This window comes from Danio rerio, chromosome 7 (assembly GCF_052040795.2).
Source record: "Danio rerio strain M-AB ecotype USA chromosome 7, GRCz13ab, whole genome shotgun sequence".
Lineage (NCBI taxonomy): Eukaryota > Metazoa > Chordata > Actinopteri > Cypriniformes > Danionidae > Danio > Danio rerio.
Window position 1 is genome coordinate 16,539,772 of NC_141027.1, and position 19,882 is coordinate 16,559,653.

The window sequence follows — 19,882 nt, forward strand, 5'->3', positions numbered from 1 at the left end:
ACAGTACGGACAATTTAGCCTACCCAATTCACCTGTACCGCATGTCTTTGGACTGTGGGGAAAACCGGAGCACCCGGAGGAAACCCACGCGAACGCACTACACTACTGAATTAGACACACAATCTCAAAAAAAAAAACTTGATGCTTATTTACATTATCTAAAGTCATTTCTTACGAGGTAGGATCTGTTGTTGTATTATATATTTTCGTTTTAATATGCAAATAATTTTCGTTAATTTGTAATAGGCCTATTGTCCCTCATTGCATAAAATAACCAGCCTTTGTATTCAATATGTTTGTAAATTGTCCATCCAGTTTGATGCAAGCTAAACAACATTTTGGCCTGTTTTGCTTATTAAATGAGTGATTTTCACGGAGAAACAAATCATCCATCCACACAGTTTTGTATAGGACCTGTGTGAACAAAAATATACACTTCATCATAGCCTATAGGAAAATGTATCTGTTTAGAACCAATTTTGTGTTGTATAATTAAAAATATTAAAAATACAAAAAAAAAAAAAAAAGGAATAACATTTGAAGTGCAATGCTTCAAAGATCCAATACGCTGCATGCAGAGCCAAAACAAAAACTGCTTTGTTTGTTTAATAAAATAATAATATGAAATTAAAGTGAAATAGTTCCATAACCTGTATTATAACTGTAGTCACTCTAGATGACAAATCATCCGTTGCGCCGGTACAGTTTCACCTTTAATCAAGAATGTGCCAGAACCAAATGAGAATATTTACAGATTACCTCGGAATGAGACCTCGGTCTGTGAAGGATGCAGAACACAGAAACTCGTTGAGAATGGAGATGCATGTTAGATGTTTTATATCCCTTTAGATATTGTAAATAAACAACAAGTTTTTATAGAGATTGTGTCATGTCTTTTCTTTAACGCACGCGCTGAACAGCCCCGAAAAGGCGCCTTTATTTAGCCTGTAGCCTAAATAATAGTTTAGATTTTATAACATATAATGTTCCATTACTTTAAATGTATATGTTTTTTAATATTTATGGATTATATAAAATAGCTAGTTTATATAAATGCGCTCTGATCATTCAAGGATTATGCGTTGCATATTCTTCTTATTCTTCATTATGGCTTGATCCGTAAATTGTGTATTTTATAAACTGATCGTTTGTAAGGACTAAGCTATTAATAACTGTAATTCCTCGAATGGAAAAGTCTTGATTAAAGAAAAAGATAACTTAATTCGACATATGCGTATAGTGCGCTTAATTCTGCGCGCATCGCGCGCTTTACCGAATTATCTTTTTATTTTTTATGCACTATAAATGCATCTGGCAGCACCGAAAAGAGCAAATGCCAAGTTATTAGCGCAGCGCACAGACAGCTAGCTCGTCTAGTCTGAACCAGGGGTTTTCAAACTATTCATTGCACACCGATCCCATTGCATTTTATTTAGGATAAACCACTTATTTAAAATTAATTAATTAAAAGGTGCGTACTCTCCAATACACCACTGAATTATAGTGTCATAATATTTAATAATTATAAATAAGATAGACACCTGACCTCCATTTAATAAACAATTTATTTGCCATACTCTGTTAGTTTAAAGTTTAAATCATTTATGTTAAACTTAAATTATTTAAAAACTTAAAAAGACTTAAATTTAGTCATTTAAGACATTTTAGGTCATAAGTTTACATACATTGACCGTTGCATTTAGTAGGCCTATTCTGGTCTAAATAAGCTTTTTGCATCTTAGGTGTTTACACACACAAATTAAGCAGTTTATACGTACATTTAATGTTACTTTGAAATTACTTTTGATGCAATAAATAATCCTAAATAGTTGAAAGTGTTAACATATTCTTGAAATGTAGTTATTTTATAACTATGAAATTTATTACTAAACAAAGTGAATCATTATGAATTTGCCAAGAAATAATCCACTTTACCACTGTAAAGCAATGCCCCACACTCACTAGAACGGTAGAACCTGGACTGTATGATATGTTATTTATGTAAAATAGAGAAAATAAGCAAGATGCGCAGTCTCATGCAGCCTTAGTGAAATATAGCGCGTGACAGCAATGAACTAAAAAAAAAACCACCCTTGAAATGCTGGCGATCTTAATTTTTTCAGCTTACACTGACTGAGAATAATGTTGCACTATTTTATTAACAAATAATTAGAATGTTTTTTTTTCCTTCAACACATTCATCATTACTTTTGCCTGTGCAAGTTTCTTGCGCGCGCTTGAGCGCGAAGGCATCTATTTTCAGGTGCAAGATGCCACTTTGGGTGGCACCAGCACACTCTGCCACACCTGTGGCTATGTCCCTGCTACAATAATAATAACAACAACAACGACAAAATATTAACAAAAAATAATAATAATAAGACAGGCCTACTTTGACGTTGCAATAAAAAAGTATTAATTATCAAATAAATATTTACAATAGGCAAAAGGCATATATTAAATTAAAATAGGAGAAAATCCAATAGAAACAAATGGTACCATTTATTATAGCCCCATGCAGGGTCCAATGTGTTCTTACAACCATTGAATAACTAAGTAAATAATAATAACAATAACAATACTAATAATAATAGGCCTAATAATAATAATAATAATAATAATAATAATAATAATAAATTATTATTTTATACAGAGTAGGCTATTATTTAGGCCTACAATAGCTCTGAAACAATCATGTAAACCAGGTGCTCCTCGGAAATGGCTTTCTTTGCTCTGCATCAGGTGCACAGCAGCAAGAAGCTTGGCAGTGAACTATGACCTTATTTTAATGACAAATGTCTAAGAATACTGCTTTACGTTTTTATTTAATTTATACATACGCAATGAATGTAAGCCTGCTAACTGTGTGTGGTTCAAATGATAGAATATGTAAACTTTGTTTATATATATAATTAAATAATAATAATTAAAAGCCTGCGTGTAAGGCTTTTATTTTGAGGGTGACGTCACGAGCGCAGATTTGGTTGACCAATTAGAGGAAAGTGGGCGTTTCAGTACCGCCTACATGTGTAAAATGAATTTTAAAGTCGTTTATCCGTTTTCCTACCCTAAACCAAAAAACGAAAATCCAGCCAAAATCTCGTTTTTTCGTTTTCTCGTGAGCAAAAGAAAAACGGAAAAACGGCCGTTTTCTCCATTTCCTTTATTCCGTTTGAAAATGGAAAACAAATGAACAAAATGTACACGGACCGTACACGGACCATTTTTTGACTCATTATTTCGTTTTGGTTTTGTGTTTGTTTTAATATTTTGTTTTAAGTTAATAAGCAGAATAACAGATGAGTTTCCGTTTTTTCTGCCTACAGAATAAACAGAAAAACGAAATATTCATCGTTTTTCTGATGTTTCGTTTTCCGTAATAAAAGGAATAATCAAATGAACGGATGATACACGGACCGTGTTCCTTATTAGTGCAGCACGATATTGGAAAAATCAGACATTGCGATGTTTTGTTTTTCTGCAATATATATTGCGATATGAATACAATTTCACCAGATGACTCTTAAAGCTCTGCTTGGCAAGAATTCAGGTACAGAAATCAAGTAATCAAATGTAAAATAGCACTGCATAGCCTTCATTAAATAAATAATTCAATAAATCATTTTTTATTAAAGTTACAAATGCTGCCTGAACGCTTTAAACTCCCTTGATACACTCAGACAAACTAATCCCAGGCCTATAAAACACATGTGAATGATCAACTTTTGATCCATTATGGTACAAATCTTTATTGACTGTAGCTCCTGACCAACTATAATCCCAATTCAACATTGCAGATCCTGTGATGTGACTATTGCTTTTGCACATGTTGCAATGTCGATGCCAAAACGATATATCGTGCCGCCCTACATCCAATGACAATGTTTTTATTTGAATATTGGAAGAAATGTTTAATGTTGACATTTGATGCTTATACAGTATATAATGTCTACACTGTAAAACCCAAACAGTTAAGGTAACTCAAACCATTTGAGGAAACCGATTCGACAAACCATTTAAGTTCAAAAACTAATCCTAATAAGTACTGTGAACTTAATCCATTTGAGTAAACGAAGCAATTTAAGCACAGTAAAACCCGACAAATGAAGAGAACTCAAACCAACTGAGTACTGTAAAACCCAATAAGTTAAGGCAACTTAAATCGTTTGAGGGAACTGATTGCTACAAACCATTTGAGTTTGCTGTCCCATACCTAACAAAAATAAATCCATTTATTTGGTCGTCTTATTTACTAAGCAGAGGCTTCATGACATTGATTCATATGTTTACCATGATGTGTTTTTGTATGATGACACCTGACCCCATAGTGCTCCAGGCAGTTTCCCTATGTAACGTAAGCATACTGTACATCGCCAGTTTCAATTAGTAACCAAACCACGGCCTCACATCAAGCGTTAGAGTCACCTCTAGATCTCCACCCTCCTCCCTTCAGCTTCTTGTCTGGTCGGGTCAGGTAACCTTACCGCACCTCTGGCCCTGATTTCGTTAAACAGCTCAGTCCGAGGTCTCTGTGGCTCTTTTGTGTGCGTGAAAAGGCCTTTAGTGTGTGAATGGGGTTGACTGTGTCTCTCCATCTGTCTATCAGAGACGGCTCTCGTTACTCTCCTGCTTCCTGAAATGATCCATATTTCAAAGTCACGTCGTCCCTGCGTTGATGTGTGAATGCGCAGGTCTTCATTTTCTTTTCCGCGAGGCTTTTCATACCTGCCAAGAGGGAAGAAAAGGAGCACACGGACTTGGAAAGAGCACACTCGCTCTTTGTTACGTGACCCGAAAAACATACAGTCTGTGTGTATTCGCACGCACACATGTTCTTTTCTGGCACGTCTAGACATTTATCTACCCCTCGTGTGCTCTTGAACGTGTCTTGATATTGAACAGTACAACATGTCTTCCCTCTTGGATGAACATTAATTACATGAATTAATCTGGTGTGCATTGTAAATCTTTTTTTTGTGTGTGTGTGTGTGTGTGTGTGTGTGTGTGTGTGTGTGTGTGTGTGTGTGTGTGTGTGTGTGTGTGTGTGTGTGTGTGTGTGTGTGTGTGTGTGTGTGTGTGTGTGTGTGTGTGTGTGTGAGTGAATATTGAGTTTAGGTTTTTTTTTTTTTTTTTTTTTACTGTACTGGAAAAGACGGTAGCTTATTGCATGTTGTAAAAGGCCACTAAGATTTTATTTATTATTACTATTATTGTTGTACTGGAAAAAAAAACGCATACATGCACCATAAATCAAACAATTAATGTTACGACCCATTTTGTGTGCAAAAATATGCGCACTACACTAGGCTTGGGTGGTAACATGCAACGTATCCGTTTCAATAGCGTTATATCGTTATAAAAAACAATGCACTTACATAGGAGACAAGGATTTAATAATTATAAATTGTTATTTTATTTAATTTCTAAAAATGCGTATGTGTGGTAGCCATCATGGGACAGTGTGGAGGAGAAAGAGAGGTGGGGAAAGATGGCGAGTCGTGCACCAAGTGACCTGGTCTCGAAAAAGAACACTCGGCAGTATTTCGGGTTTCGACCAAATAAGAAGGAAGAGGCGGTAAATACAGATGAGGCAATTTGCAAAATGTGCAACAAAAAGGTGCCCACGAGACAACATGAACTAGTTAAGTTAACATGAACTAACAATGGACAACTGTATTTTCATTAACATGGATAAATGCTGTAATAAATGTATTGTTCGTTGTTTGTTGATGTCAGTAAATGCATTAAATAATGCAACCTTATTGTAAAGCTTGACCTATTTTTTGTTCACTGTTTGACTTTATCGCTGTATATGTTTTATTTTCAAAGGCTCGCTTGGATTTTATTTACCATGCACGCTCTCGAACTGCATTCTTCAATTTTTCACGCAGCCCTCCTGAGTGATCATTAATTACTCCAGTAATTCTGCTGCAAGTGCCAAGACTTTTTTATCTCCTCGTGAGCGTTTTATTTGCATCTCTCACCTCAGCTGTGCGCCTCATATGCGTAGTGTGAAGTCATTTCCAACCCTGTTGAGCTGGTTAAATATTTAATATGTGTCTGACACTTTCTCTGTACAGGGTTCAGGTACTGAATCCCTCGGCTTTGACTTTTTGTGTGCGTGCGCAAGACACACACATGCACCGATGCCCGCAGAGACTGCTGAATATTTCACTGGCGCTCCGTGGCCTTTGATGCCCGCTTTAATCCTTCATGGCGCTCGGCAGGAGGAGCTCTCAGGGGACGTGTGTGTGCGTGTGTGTGTGTGTACGCGCACACGTGTATGAGTTGGATGTGCTTTAATGAGCTGTATTTTTTTGTAAGAAGTACAGTTGGGCTTGTCTAGTGATGCAACACTCTTGGATTTTTCATGTTTTTTAGAACCTGATTTTATTATTATTTTCTTAAAGCAAATTAGGCAATTCCGATACCACTTTATTTTTGTATTTTTACATCTAAACTTTTCTGATGATAATAGTATTCCTTTTTGTACTTTCTTTTAAAAAAAAGCCACCACAATTTTATAACTTACGATTTTCTTCCAGTGTTTCTAGCATCTGGAACGCAGCGAGTTTCTTCCAGGGAGTTTTGAGATGTACAAATACTGTATATTGAATGAAGTTCATGAATAGTACATAAAGAATATGTTGACTCTATCAAGCTTCAGACGGAGGTCTTCACAGCATATCCTGCTCAAATATTACTGACCTAATATATAAAACATGTATAGTGATTGCGTAAACATGGTTTATAATGAAAGCTGCCCAAAAACAAAAGTCATATCTGTACAATCAGATGAAAACATCATGGAATCAAAGACTGTTGAATAGCTAAAGAAATTTCCCCAAGTTAATGCAGTTGATCGTGTTTTTCTGTGGGTGTTTGGAAAACAGTGCAGTATGTTACATCTGTGCCGTGTCTTTGGGCTTCGTTAACCCTTAAGACTAATTTATACTTCTGCCTGATGCTGCATCACGCACCTCCGCAAATGGATGAGGCTTTAATACTTGATGTGTTTGCCATTGAGATATTCTTTATTACAGCAGGTGGTCAAAAGAAAGTGACAGTAAAATCAGATATATACAGTGCATCTGGAAAAACTTTTTCCACGTTTTATGTTACAGCCTTATTCCAGAATAGGGTTGTAACAATATACCGGTATGACGGTCTACCACGATTTGAACGTGCACGATTATCATACCATGAACAATTGCATATCAACGGTTTTAACCCTTAAAGACCGAGACAGCCGCCCGCGGCTAAAAATAAGTATTGCTCTTAAATGTTTAATAACTTTTGATCCGCTGATCCGATTCATACAATTCAAAGATTGGCATAAAGAAGAGAATCTCAGCTTTCCAGTGCTGTATCACATAACATTCGACTTTCAGAGGCTCCGGAATCAGTGCGGTTACGTCATCAAAATTTGACCGCTGATTTGACAAAGAAACGCTCGTCACTGTGTCTCCGGACAAACCAGACATGATACATTGATGCATTGTCCCTCCTCCATGCCCAGATTGGTTCAAACTCGCTATATCACAACCAATAAGCATAGGTTTCGCTTTTGTTTGTGGACCAAAAACGAGCTTTTTGAACAACACAGAATGAGAGAAAGGCATACATTTATGCGCGGCTAAATAAAACGCAAAAAAAAAGTTTTGCATGAAATAATTCTCATACTAAGTACTTTTGCATGCACAGCAGCACAGAAACATGACAAAACAGTGACACAGCAAAGACGAACTGCTGCTCTTGCTGTTTTCAAAAGACTCAAATGAAGGTGCAGCTGTTTGTCTGCATTGCAGACAACCATATCCAAATCCATATCCACAGACAACCATATCCATGCTGGCACATAAAACCTAAGGATGTTCCATATTGAATCTAGTTTCGTTATGTAACTATTTATAGTATAGTAAATATTTATATCTATTTTTTTACTGAGGATTTGCACCATGTTTATTTGGACTTTATTTGGACTTTGACACATTATTTATTATTTTCTTATTTTTTATTTGTTCATTGTAAGTGGTGTTGTTTATAGTAACTGAAAATATATTATTTGGAAAAAGTCAAATTTGCTTCACTGTTCTATTATTTTGTAACATTTGTAACATACCGTATACCGCGAAACCGTCAAACCGTGGTATTGTTTTAGACGATTATCATACCGTAAAAAATTCATACCGTTACAACCCTATTCCAGAATTCATTAAATTCATTGATTTCCTCAATTCTACACACAATACTCCATAATGACAATGTGAAAAACGATTTTTTGAAATAGTTGCAAATTTATTACAAATAAAGAAGCTTAAAAATCACATGTGCATAAGTATTCACAGCCTTTGCCATGAAGCTGTAAATTGAGCTCAGGTACATTCTGTTTCCACTGATCATTCTTGAGATGTTTCAGCTTAATTGGAGTTCACCTGTGGTTAATTCAGTTGATTGGACATGATTTGAAAATGACTCTCAGTTTTTAACGATTATTCTGGAGAAAGAAACACATTCACATAAATGAGTTAACAGTGTTTTGGGAGTTAACTGTGTTTTTAATACAGTCTTGGAGCATCTTGCAATGTAAAAATAAGCTGTTTGTTATCATTTCTTAATAAGCATAGTTTATTATTAGGCTATTCATAGGTTAAATTTGTATATACAGCTGATGTAAAAGCATTTTTAATGTTTTGGTGTATTTAGGCTACTTCAGAAAAAAAACACTGTTCATTGTAGTCAAATGTGTTTGTTTCTTTAACTATTAATATTTTTCTAATTTAGGTAATTGACTGCTAGCATAAAGATGTGGAAGATGTAACGTTACCGTTAGTAGCTGGGCAGTCAAAAAATTTTCATTACTTTTTATTGCAGTTAATGCACTTTTGAAAGATACTTTTACATGATTGCTTGCGATCCGCTTATACAAGAAAATAACTTGTTGCTTTGTCGGGCATTGTTGCTGTCCACTGGGAAAATACAACCCGTTTGGTTCACTCAGCAAGTTTGCGAGCTTTGTGTGTGCGCTTAGTGTGAGCCTCTGCACAGCGGAGAGCTGTGAAGGCTTATATACTTGACGCACTCTCCAGAAACCTGAGCATTTCTCATGTAAGATTGCCAACTATGCAGACAAATATCAAATATCACAAATTAAAAAAGGTTGGTCAGTTCAAGGATGGTGCTGTTAGTAATGTTTATTCAGCAATAATTCTCCAGTACCAAAAGCAGATCCGTTAACTCCAGAGCTTATCTATACTTCTGTCTTTTATAATTTAGCACTGATATCGATAAAGTACAGAGTTTCAGTACCCATCCCTAATGGGTAATGTAGTTTATAGGCTGTTGTTATTTTTTTTCTAATCCAAACCAATGTGAACAGAAGGGTTTAATGAAAGCGTAAACCATTAAATAACCTCAAAGTGTACAGTAAGTCTTTAAAATGTTATCAGCTGTTGTATGTTACGCAAATTAGGGTTTGAACTCGGGAGCTGACAAGGCCAAAAAAACAAACAAATATTCTGTTATTTTAATATCTAACTTACCTGATCAACAATGAAAGAAAAGAAAATACAATTCACCACCCTAACTACCTAACACAAAATGAGGTCAAATTGTTTTACAAATAAAATGGCGTCAAACTCCTTACTATCCCAATATTATGTACTCTATTTACAAAACAGGCTACCATATTTAAGGCACAATCCAAAAATCAATGTCAGCAGGCAAAAAAGGTCAAACAAGCCAGTGGAACAAATTACCATAAACAAAGCAAACACGAAACAAGCAGTACTCGCAAATCTTAGTGGTCACATTTTAACACATTCAAAAACTCTGCACGATACAACAAACAAACGTTCTAACAAACACAAAGCAAGGCACCTAAACAAGATGGCCACCAAGGAAGTTGTGTCATGGCTTTTAAAAAACTATTGGCCAATCAGGAACAAGCATTCAGTTGGAAGTGGCCAATCAGGTGTGTTCTAAGCAAAGCAGAGAAACAGATGAGACAAGACAACCATAGTGTTGTAACATCGTTAAAAATCAATTTACTAATGCACAAATGAATAAAGTTTTTATCTCTGAAACACTTTTTCTTTCTTTCCTTCTTTCTTCCCTAGACTCTATTTGTTTCTTCATTCATTTCTGCATTATTCATGCTTATCTTTCCACCTTCTCTCTTGTTTTTTGTTTTGGTCTCACTGCAGATCTTTTGTATATTTTCAGGTAAATTATAGGTAAAATGGCTATCATTTCTGAGGCGACATTTCTCAGTAACTTTTGATTGGATAACTATCCTGAGTTCTATTCTGGTCTTGGTCTTGTATTGGTTTCTCCCCCCCCCCCCCCCCCCCCCCTTAAAATCTTGGTTTCGAAATATTCTGAGGATTTATGTTTGGGGTTTATTGATATTTAGCCTCTTTCTCTCTCTCCCAGAAGACAACACAGTCTTCCTGTTCCACAGTTAAGCATCTCCTGTTGTCCTCCAGGACCCCTCTAAACTTGTCCTTTACCCACATCCATCCATTACATTCCAGCCCAGGTCATTATCAATGTCCCAAACTGAGACAAACTCCCCTATTACCGCCCTTTAAGTTAACCTGCGAGTGGCCTTGGCCCGAAAGGTCATTTATCAGGGCTCTGTGCATTGGGTATCATTACTGAAACCACTCTGGGTGCTTGATAAACTGGAGAAGAGCGATTGGAATCAGGGCATTACACGCGTGCAAGGATAGATAAATATACTGTCCTGTGGCGGTCGGGTCAGCCCCCCTTGGGACGAATAAAACCCCTATTAACATTGGAGCCTTCATTGCGTGTGACAGGCGAATCAATTAGGCGGGTGTTTAGGTGACCCGTGTGCCGCGGTGACAGTGAGGTGAGGCTCAGATGAATGGACTGGTCACTGTAACTGGGCTCTCCTGGGACCGCCGGAGCTGCTCTGTGCTGGATCACTGTCACATGATGAGCCGTCTTTCACACCGGCTCACATCATCAAACTTTTTTTTTATCCCTCCTTTTCTTTTTTTGTTTTTTACGTTAGCTTCATTCATGCTTTCCTCATTCCTGTTCACTTTAGGTGTGTATGTATCTTGCATTAATGTTTGTTTGCTTTTTGGGTCTGGAAGTGTGCTTTTTGCATTCTTTTTCCATTTGGGAAAAAAAGAGAGAAAGAGAGAGAGAGAGAGAGAAAACATTAACGAGAAAGAACCAACGAAAAAGACAAAACTGAACAACAGAGAAAGAAAACAAGCAAGAGAGAAAGAACAAATAAAAGAGAACATGAAAGAGTGAACAAAAAATGGAGGAGAGAACGAACGAAAGAGAAAAATAAAAGAGGATAAAAGAAAGAATGTAAGAGAGAGAAAAAAGAATGAACGAGAGAAAGGAATGAATGAGAGAAAAATAGAACAAACTAAAGAAAAACAAGAGAAAAAATGAAAGGGAAAGAAAGAACAAACAGAAGAGAGAACGAATAGAAGAGAAAAAAGAATGAACTAAAGAGAATGAAAGAGGAGGAGCAAAAGAAAATGAAAGATAACGAACAAAAGAAAATTAAAGAGAGAGCGAAAGAGGATGTAAGAGAGAGAAAAAGAAAAATAATGAACGAAAGAGAAAACTAAAGAGAAAGAAAATGAAAGAGAATGTACCAAAGAAAAGAGAGAGAGTGAAAGAGAGAAAAAAGAATAATCGAGAGAAAGGAATGAATGAGCTAAAAATAGAACAAAAAAAGAACAAAAGAAAGAAATTAAATAGAAAGAAAAAACAAACAAACGAGAAAGAACGAAAGTAAGAATGGAAATGAAAGAGAAAGAAAGAAAAATCAAGAGAGAATGAAAGGTAAAGAACAAACAAAAGAAAATTATAGAGAGAGAGTGAAAGAGAAAAAATGAACAAGAGAGATCGAACGAAAGAGAAAGAATGAATGGAGAGAATAAACGAAAGAGAAAGCAAACAAGAGAGAAAGAATGAACAAAAAGAGAAAGAATGAATGAAAGGCAAAGAGTCCAGGTAAAAGAAAGAACAAAAGAAAAAGAATGATAGAAACAACGCAAAACAAGGATAGAGAAATAAAGGTTGTGAGAGAACAAAGAAAAGAACAAGAAAGAAAGAGAACAAACAAAAGAGAGAAAATGAAAGCAAGTTTTTAGGAGTCATGAACCAAACCAAATCTGAGGTGAATTGCAACTTTGGTTTGAAGCAACTTCCATAACCAATGAACCTGAAGAATCAAGCCTGATTAGTGGTACTGTTTTCTATAAAGCATCATGGGTAATGTAGTTTATCTACTGTTATGCATTTTTTTTTTTTTGCAAACCAATGTGAACAGATGGTTCAATGAAAACAAAACTTGTTAAATAACCTCAATGCATACAGTAAGTCTTTACAATGTTATCAGTTGTTGTTAAATATAAATTTAGCAATGTACAATTGAATTAAGTTTGTATCTCTAAAACACCTTTCCTTCCTTCTTTCTTTCTGTCTTTCTTACTTTTCCATCTTCTCTAATATTTCTAATATTTATTATATTAATATGTATTGCCTTCTCTCATTCAGGTCTGTTTTTTTTTTCTTTTTTCCCTTTCTTCGTTCCTACCCTCTCTTTAAACATTTTCAATCTTCATTCTCGTTTTTCTATTTCCCTTATAAGTCTCCTACTTTTATTCTGTACTCCACCTACTCCTACTCCATTTCTTCCTTATTTTCACTTTCTTCATTAAATATTCTTCCTAATCTTCATTCCTTTCCTACTTTGTGATTTTCTTTGATTCCGTTGACCTTTCTTGTTCTCTTTCCTTGTCATCTCTTTTTCTTTTCTTTTATTTTCCTCCTTTCTTCTCCTCTTCCATTAACCCATTAAACATTCATTTTTTTCTACTTTCCCTCGTGCTTCTAACCAATTATTTCTGCCTTATTTCTTATGTCTACCTCCAATACTTTTTCACCTCGTTCTCACACATTCTTCTTCTTCCTCCCCCATCCAGCTCCACCATTATTCTCTTCTACATACTCTCCTATTGTTTGTCATCTCGGGCAGATTAATGGCGTCTCAGATGCATATCAGACTGAGGTTTCTGATCTTATCGTAAAAAGCTCCACACGGCCAAACAAAAGGCACGTTTACCTGCGTGCATTTCATGAATACGCACTCTCACATTCACCTCCAGGCCTATTGAATTCTGACTCGCTGAATAACATCAGATCCTCTCGCCAGATTTCACCCTTGACCTGAACTCTAGCCTTTCGTAACACGCCGTTATCCTCAACACGGATGAGCCATTCATACACAAATATCAAAATATTACCCTTTAAAGGGGTCATGACATGGGTTTTATTTTGTCATTTTATCATTTTGTCATCTTTCTTGAGGATTTTTTTAAACACCAAAAATCAAACATATATGCAGAAATCCTCATTCTGACCCTCTTTGTGAAAAGGTCTGGTTTTAAATGTTAGGTCTTTTAAAGCTTGACAGTCAACAGCCAGTGCTTTAATTGGCCAACAACATTGCATAGGGAAACCACATCAGTGTCCCCTCGCAATTACACAATGTTGTACTGTGTTTTGACAGCATTATCCATATAAATGTCACTCACAGATAAAAGTTTTATTTCAAGAGTTCCCACTTGGCATTAATAGCAGGTTTGGCATGCTGTCCCGGGAGAGAACCCTGAGCTTGGAGATACCTGAGCACAAGGCTTCTGCCCATTCAAAAAGCATATAAGGGGATCCGAGATCAGATCTCGAGAGCTTCTCTTAGAAAAGGGAAGAAAAAGAGGAGATAGGGTGGGAGGGGGGATTCTTCCAAAACAAAGATAGAGCAGTAAGGAAAAACGATCCCTTTATTGTAAGCTTGGATCACTCTTATTAGATTATTCCTGATTACAGCCAGTCATGCTCGCCATGTACTCCCCCTGAAATTAGTATATGAAACTTTACGAAATGAACTTCGAGTCTGACTGCTGTCTTTTCATACAGGGTGTCTATGGGGTCTTAAAAAGTCTTTAATTCACTAAAATATTGTCTTGTAGGTCTTAAATCAATTTAAACTGGTCTTATTTTCTAATCAGGCCAACATTCATCCAATCACAAACAATGCATCTTAATACAACCTTTAAAGGTGCAGTACTATGTACACTTGACACCCAGTAGTTGAACTAGGTATTGCATTCCTGGTTCAAAACGCTCACAAGCACAGGTTACCAGATTAAGGACACCAACAGGAGCATGTCTGACTATCGAGCCTAAAGGCTGATTTAAGGCTGATTTAAACTGTTCTATATAAAAGCAACGGCATGCGATAGAAGGAAGATTTTCCATTTTGAAAGGAGTTTTTGTGCGAACCAAAACCTGAAATTTATATTTTGAAAGGGCTTCTGTTCCTCACAGGTGTACAACAGAAAACTGACAATGATCACCTCAGGTACACCTCATGTGCTTTATTCGGTGTTAAATGCTAATAATGGGAGTTTGAATGCCATTTTACATGACATTTATTGCCATATACTGAAAGCAGCAGCAGATAGCTCACCTCAGATCTTGAAAGTGAAATAAACCAATTGAAATTGAACTCCTAGAACTGTGACAAACCACCACATATGAGTGATTCAGCATCTACATTTATAATGTTAGAGGTTTAATATGTATAAATTAATTATAAATCTTACAATTTCCTTGGAGTGTAGTAAGTGCACTATTCTGTGCTTCTGAACGGCTGTATTTAAATTTCTGTTGGTGCAAACAGCCAAATTGCTTAATATTGCAAATTTTGTCGCGTATAGCATGTTGTTAGGACAAGGGGTTAAAATGTAACCTGCTCACCTTATGTTTACATTTGTGATATTTATATTATTTACTAATTAATAACCTCCCCATGTGAAACTCTGAATCTGTGTCTCATTTCGGAGTCTGCTACTGTCCACCGCAGGTCTCATTCCGGTCGCAAACGCATGCTTTGAGAGGTTTCATGACTGATTGAATGAAATCTGCTGTTTTCCACCATTTTTTTCTCTCATAAGGCGTGTGGTAGTTTAAACATTACATTAAAACAACACTCTTCCAGTAGTTCCTTGCATCCAATATCTTGTTTGTCACGATGGGCATGCATGAAATGTAACAGAATAAAAATGATCGTGCCAAACTGCAGTTCAAGTAAGAATTCTGCAAATAATTTGATTACTGATGTACATGTAAAAATAGCCACTGTCTGTTTCCCCAGCGTCTGTGTGTTGTTTTGCCTCTGTGAAGATCAGAGCATGCTCAAACTGAAACTCCCCTTTTCATGCAAATCCTCTCCTTTTTCACTACTTTACACTCTACAAATGAAGCTGGGCCACTTTTCTGACTTTTTATCAAACTAGAGGTGTGAAATCACCCTGCTTAGACTAGGGGATTTCATGGCTCTTTAAAATGACAAAATGACTAAAATATTGTTTATAACAAAGACAATATTTAAAGTGTTAAAACTTCCAGGATATTTTAAGGAAAGAAAAACCTCTAATGTGTCAAAAGATCAAGGCAACTTTGATTTTACATGTACAGTAATGAGACTTTGCTATTTGGGATGTTTTCATACACACTGATTTTGATTTTGAGTTTTAATTTGGCCACACAACTTTCTCTGCTTTTTTAGCAAATTTAACTTAACTTTTTTTTCTTATTTTAACACAATTTTGAAAAATAGTTTGAAAATGCTTTAAAAATCAACAATACACTCTGGGCAAATTTACTACCCCTTTGTAATGTTTGTGGCTGTTTTAGCCACATTGACTTCCATTATAAGGACATTTTTTTTTTGATTGCAAAGCCATGACACTTTATAATCATGACACTATAACAGTCATTCTTGATTGTTACAGGGAAAACCCTGTAGGGAAAAGGTTAAAAAAAATGTATTTGTACTGTTAATCATCAGGGTGGTTCATTCCACTGTGGCGACCCCAGATTAATAAAGAGACTTAGCCGAAAAGAAAATTAATAAATGTTCATCAGTTGCAGTGCAAAAAAAGCTTAGTTTCCGTCTTCTATATGGAATTTAGTGTGTGTGTGTGAGAAAGACTTTTGCCCACTTCTCTTGATATGTTTGAGAAATCAAAATAATCCCTTTAGCTCTCAGAACACAGTAAACATAGTAAATCTCTATAAAACTCCTTATAAAAACCTGAAACATTTTCGCACAGGCCTATCTAAAGAGTTAATGCTGCCAACTGATGATCCACAGTAAAATTACACATTTTACCTCAGTGAAAATTACACATTTTACCTATTCTCAACAGGACAAACCACTAACAATCAAGAATGCATGATTATATGGCCCTGCAATCAAAAAATGTAATTTATAATGGAAGTCAATAGGGCAAAAACAGCCACGAACATAACGAAAGGGTAGATAATTTGAACAGTACACAAGGGTTAAATCCATAGATGCACAGAGGAATAATAGTTCAAATGTGTTGACGAAAGCAGACATGGTTTAAAGAGTGCCGTTTTTCAGACCACGACAGGGTCAGACCTCAAATCCCCGGTAGAGTTTTAATAGTATAACCAGTTGAACGCAAGGCTCCTGCTGAGTGTGGGTGGAATGTTTGTGTTTAGAAGCTCTGTGGACTTTCCTATGTAATGTTGTAGGAGGTAAACACATTCAGGAAGACTATGAATTTGCTGTGGTGTGGGTCAGAGCAGCGCTGTGCATTGAGAGTTTAATGTTATCTTGCTCCCCTTCACTCCGTCTGTTTGTTTTGTCTATTATATTCGCAGGCCTCTGACCTTTGCATTGCTCAGTGTGTAATGTCCTGCTGCCTGACAGCTGGAGCTAGTAATACTCCATCCGCTCCTCACACATGAACAGTGAACGCTATATATGAGGAGACTGAGGAGTGGCTGTGTGAGATGATCAAACTTGGCCGCTGTCAGCATTGAAGGCCAGCTGAGGATAAATAATGATAGCTGAAAATGAGTATTTGCTGATAGTTTAGTCTGGACTCAAAACATCTAAGATGTATTTACATATCAGCTTCTATAAAATTAGACACAATTTAAATGATCTACTACCGTCATTAGTATTTATTTTCAGCTCTAGGTTCACTTTGCATCCAGGGTTTTTGGTTTCCAGTAATTTATTGAAGATTTTTTCAATATATTTAGCAGACCCCCTAGTTTTTGCGATTTCGCGATCGCTGAATCCAGCGTAAAATCAACAAAAGCCTTTGCAATAAGCAGACACTGATGAAGCGCGAGTGATTTACATGTGAAGTCAATGCAAAGATGCCAAAGAAAGTGGGAAACGTCTAACAAACGGAGCAATGGAACAGACAGAAAAGCAAGCAGCTTACAATGATGGAGATTTGGTTCAAGGATGATGGCCGCTGAACATGACCGAATTGAAGAACGTTATTTTTGCTTTAGATGTATGGCTGGTATTATGTGTGGCAAATCGATAAATGATTTTGCTTGATTATTTCCCTGCCGTTAACGAGAGAAAACGCTTCCCTGCCATTGACGAGTTTTACGGCAATCCATGTTTTAGATGTAATACAGTAGGGGAAGCCCTAACGCATGTCCTGAGTGAGGTACAACAAGTCAGATGCTGCGGGGAGTGAAATCTGAGAGAACGTAATATTGTGAGTAAAAATAAGAATTACAATCTTCCTTTGGCTTTATCCCTACCGTTTATTTCAGGTTTAGATCTTTCCTTGAGAAGAGACCAAAATAAAGAAGATTTATTTTTATGATTTGTGTCCGTTTCATTGTGTCAGGTTTAAGGGTGTCACGATCCTCCAAATCCTCGATTCGATTACATTTTCGATTCTAAAGTCACGATTCGATTTTCGATTATGAATAATTCATTCATTAATGACCAATTAATTATTTGTAGCCTACCGTTTAAACTACACTATTTTTTGATTCGATAATCGAAATTGAGCATAAATTTCGATCGATTTCGATTAAAAATCTAAATCGTGACACCCCTAGTCAGATTGCACACCTAACATACTGTAGTAGGCTACCTAATAAAAGTGTGTGTGTGTGTATATATATATACTTTTTTTTTTTTTTTTTAATCTCAAAATTGTCTGCAAATTTTTGGGAAATACAGTGCATCTGGAATACATTGTGACTTCTCAGGTTTTTTGTTTTTAATAGTTTTTTATTTTTGCAACAATTTCAATAAATCTTTTTTCACATTATCATTCTTGGCAATTGTGTGTAGAATTGTAAGGAAATAAATGAATTTAATCCAGCTGTAACATAAGAAAATGTGGAAAAAGTGAAGTGCTACGAATAGTTTCCGGATGCACTGTACCACCACAAAATCAGTCTTTTTTTTTTTTTTTTTGGAAAAAAATTACAAAATAAATCAGGAAAAACTAGGGGGTCTGATTTAGCATCCCTAGTGTTGCACCAGATTTTTAAGTTCAAGTCTTTTGCATATTTTGAGCACCGTGAGCAAAAAAATAAACCTTTCTGTCAAAACTTCCCACAAGTTTCTTCTGACATTGCGCAGATGGCGGAGCACTATCTAATCTGGAGCGTCGGTGTAGCCGGATCTCAGATCTCCCCCTTAACACGCACACACACATACATACACACTCATACCTCAGTACAGTATAATAAGACCTATGTGCTCGAGTCCATAGAGGAAACAAGCTTTCCTTTATATGACCGGGATGTCATTAATCTTTATGGAGGTTAACAAATGCACTCGCATGGAAGGTGTATTTCATTCACGGACACTAACAATGGGGCCATTGTTGCCGTCTGATATTCTGTATCTTTACATTCCTGCCGTGTACCACATGCTATGAATGAATGTTATGCTTTCAGGACCATATATTTATTCCAGAAGATGATTTGAAATATGCTTGGGTCATAAAAGATATAGGTTAGATTTATGCTACAGCATCTTTGTTCCTCTCGACGTGCTCTTGTGGCCTGTCCTTTTTCTTTTTAGTTTTTAAAAGACAATATTGCAGGCATTTTTTTTTTTTTTTTCCCCACAAAAGCTCTATTTTGTGCGGCGTCTGTGACAAATTGCTGCCGCAGTGCAGGATGGCCTGGTTCGCTATGAGTTATGTCAAGTCAGAGCTGTTTAAGAGTTGTACTTCCCTCAAGACACATTTCTGCTTATCCTCACCGCGGGGATGAAGCCAGATTCAGCCTTGTCAGCTTAACATGCTCATTTTCCTACACGTTTCTTGACTATTTCATCGAAATCCTTTCACCTCGGTACAGAGTTCAGTTCCTTGCTGAAGAAACAACACTTTAATACCTCGTTAAACAAAGTAGGTCTGGTATGTCACAAAAAGATCTTCACAAAGAAGAAAGTGAAAGCAAGAATGTATGTAAAGCTTTGAAGAATTCCCATTTCCACCATTAGGCCGGTAATTATGAAGCTTCAGTCAAATGAAAAAGTTAGATGTGGGATGTTTGTATTGTCTTGATGGAAACACAAAACGCACAATTTTGCTTGATGTACATGCATTATTTTTGCTGTTTGTTCAGACCACTTGTTTAAAACGAGCTAAAACAAAACAATTCTGGATTTTTGGGGGGATAACTTAATTGTTTTCTGTTCAATCCTTTTACATTTGTTAAAACTAATAAACTAACTTATTTTCTCTATGTTGTCTCAACACAAATCGATTGTGTGAAACCCAGAATTTTTACAAAGTATAGTCAGGAGAGGAGTTTGGATTCCTTCATTTAGACACATTTTTCCTTTCCAATATGCTAGTTTTCTATTGTTTTTTAATGTAAATACACACTTGACAGACATGTGTAACCATTACGCTTGCATCTTTTGCACATAAGTGTTGTTTTTAAGGCTGGTTTATACTTCTGTGTCGAGTGATCAGCGTAACCCACAGTGCAAGCCTTGCACGTA

General features: G+C 36.2%; 2 protein-coding genes across 20 annotated transcripts in view; one reads left to right on the forward strand and one right to left on the reverse strand.

Annotated features, from left to right (window-relative positions):
- Positions 1-19,882, forward strand: part of mpped2a (metallophosphoesterase domain containing 2a) — a 264,905-nt gene that overhangs the window by 229,662 nt on the left and 15,361 nt on the right.
- Positions 7,150-19,882, reverse strand: part of LOC147835938 (uncharacterized) — a 939,756-nt gene continuing 927,023 nt past the window's right edge. The window contains exon 8 of the transcript XR_015495459.1: positions 7,150-8,200. The gene's annotated coding sequence lies outside the window, so the exon portion shown is untranslated. The remainder of the gene's footprint in view (positions 8,201-19,882) is intronic.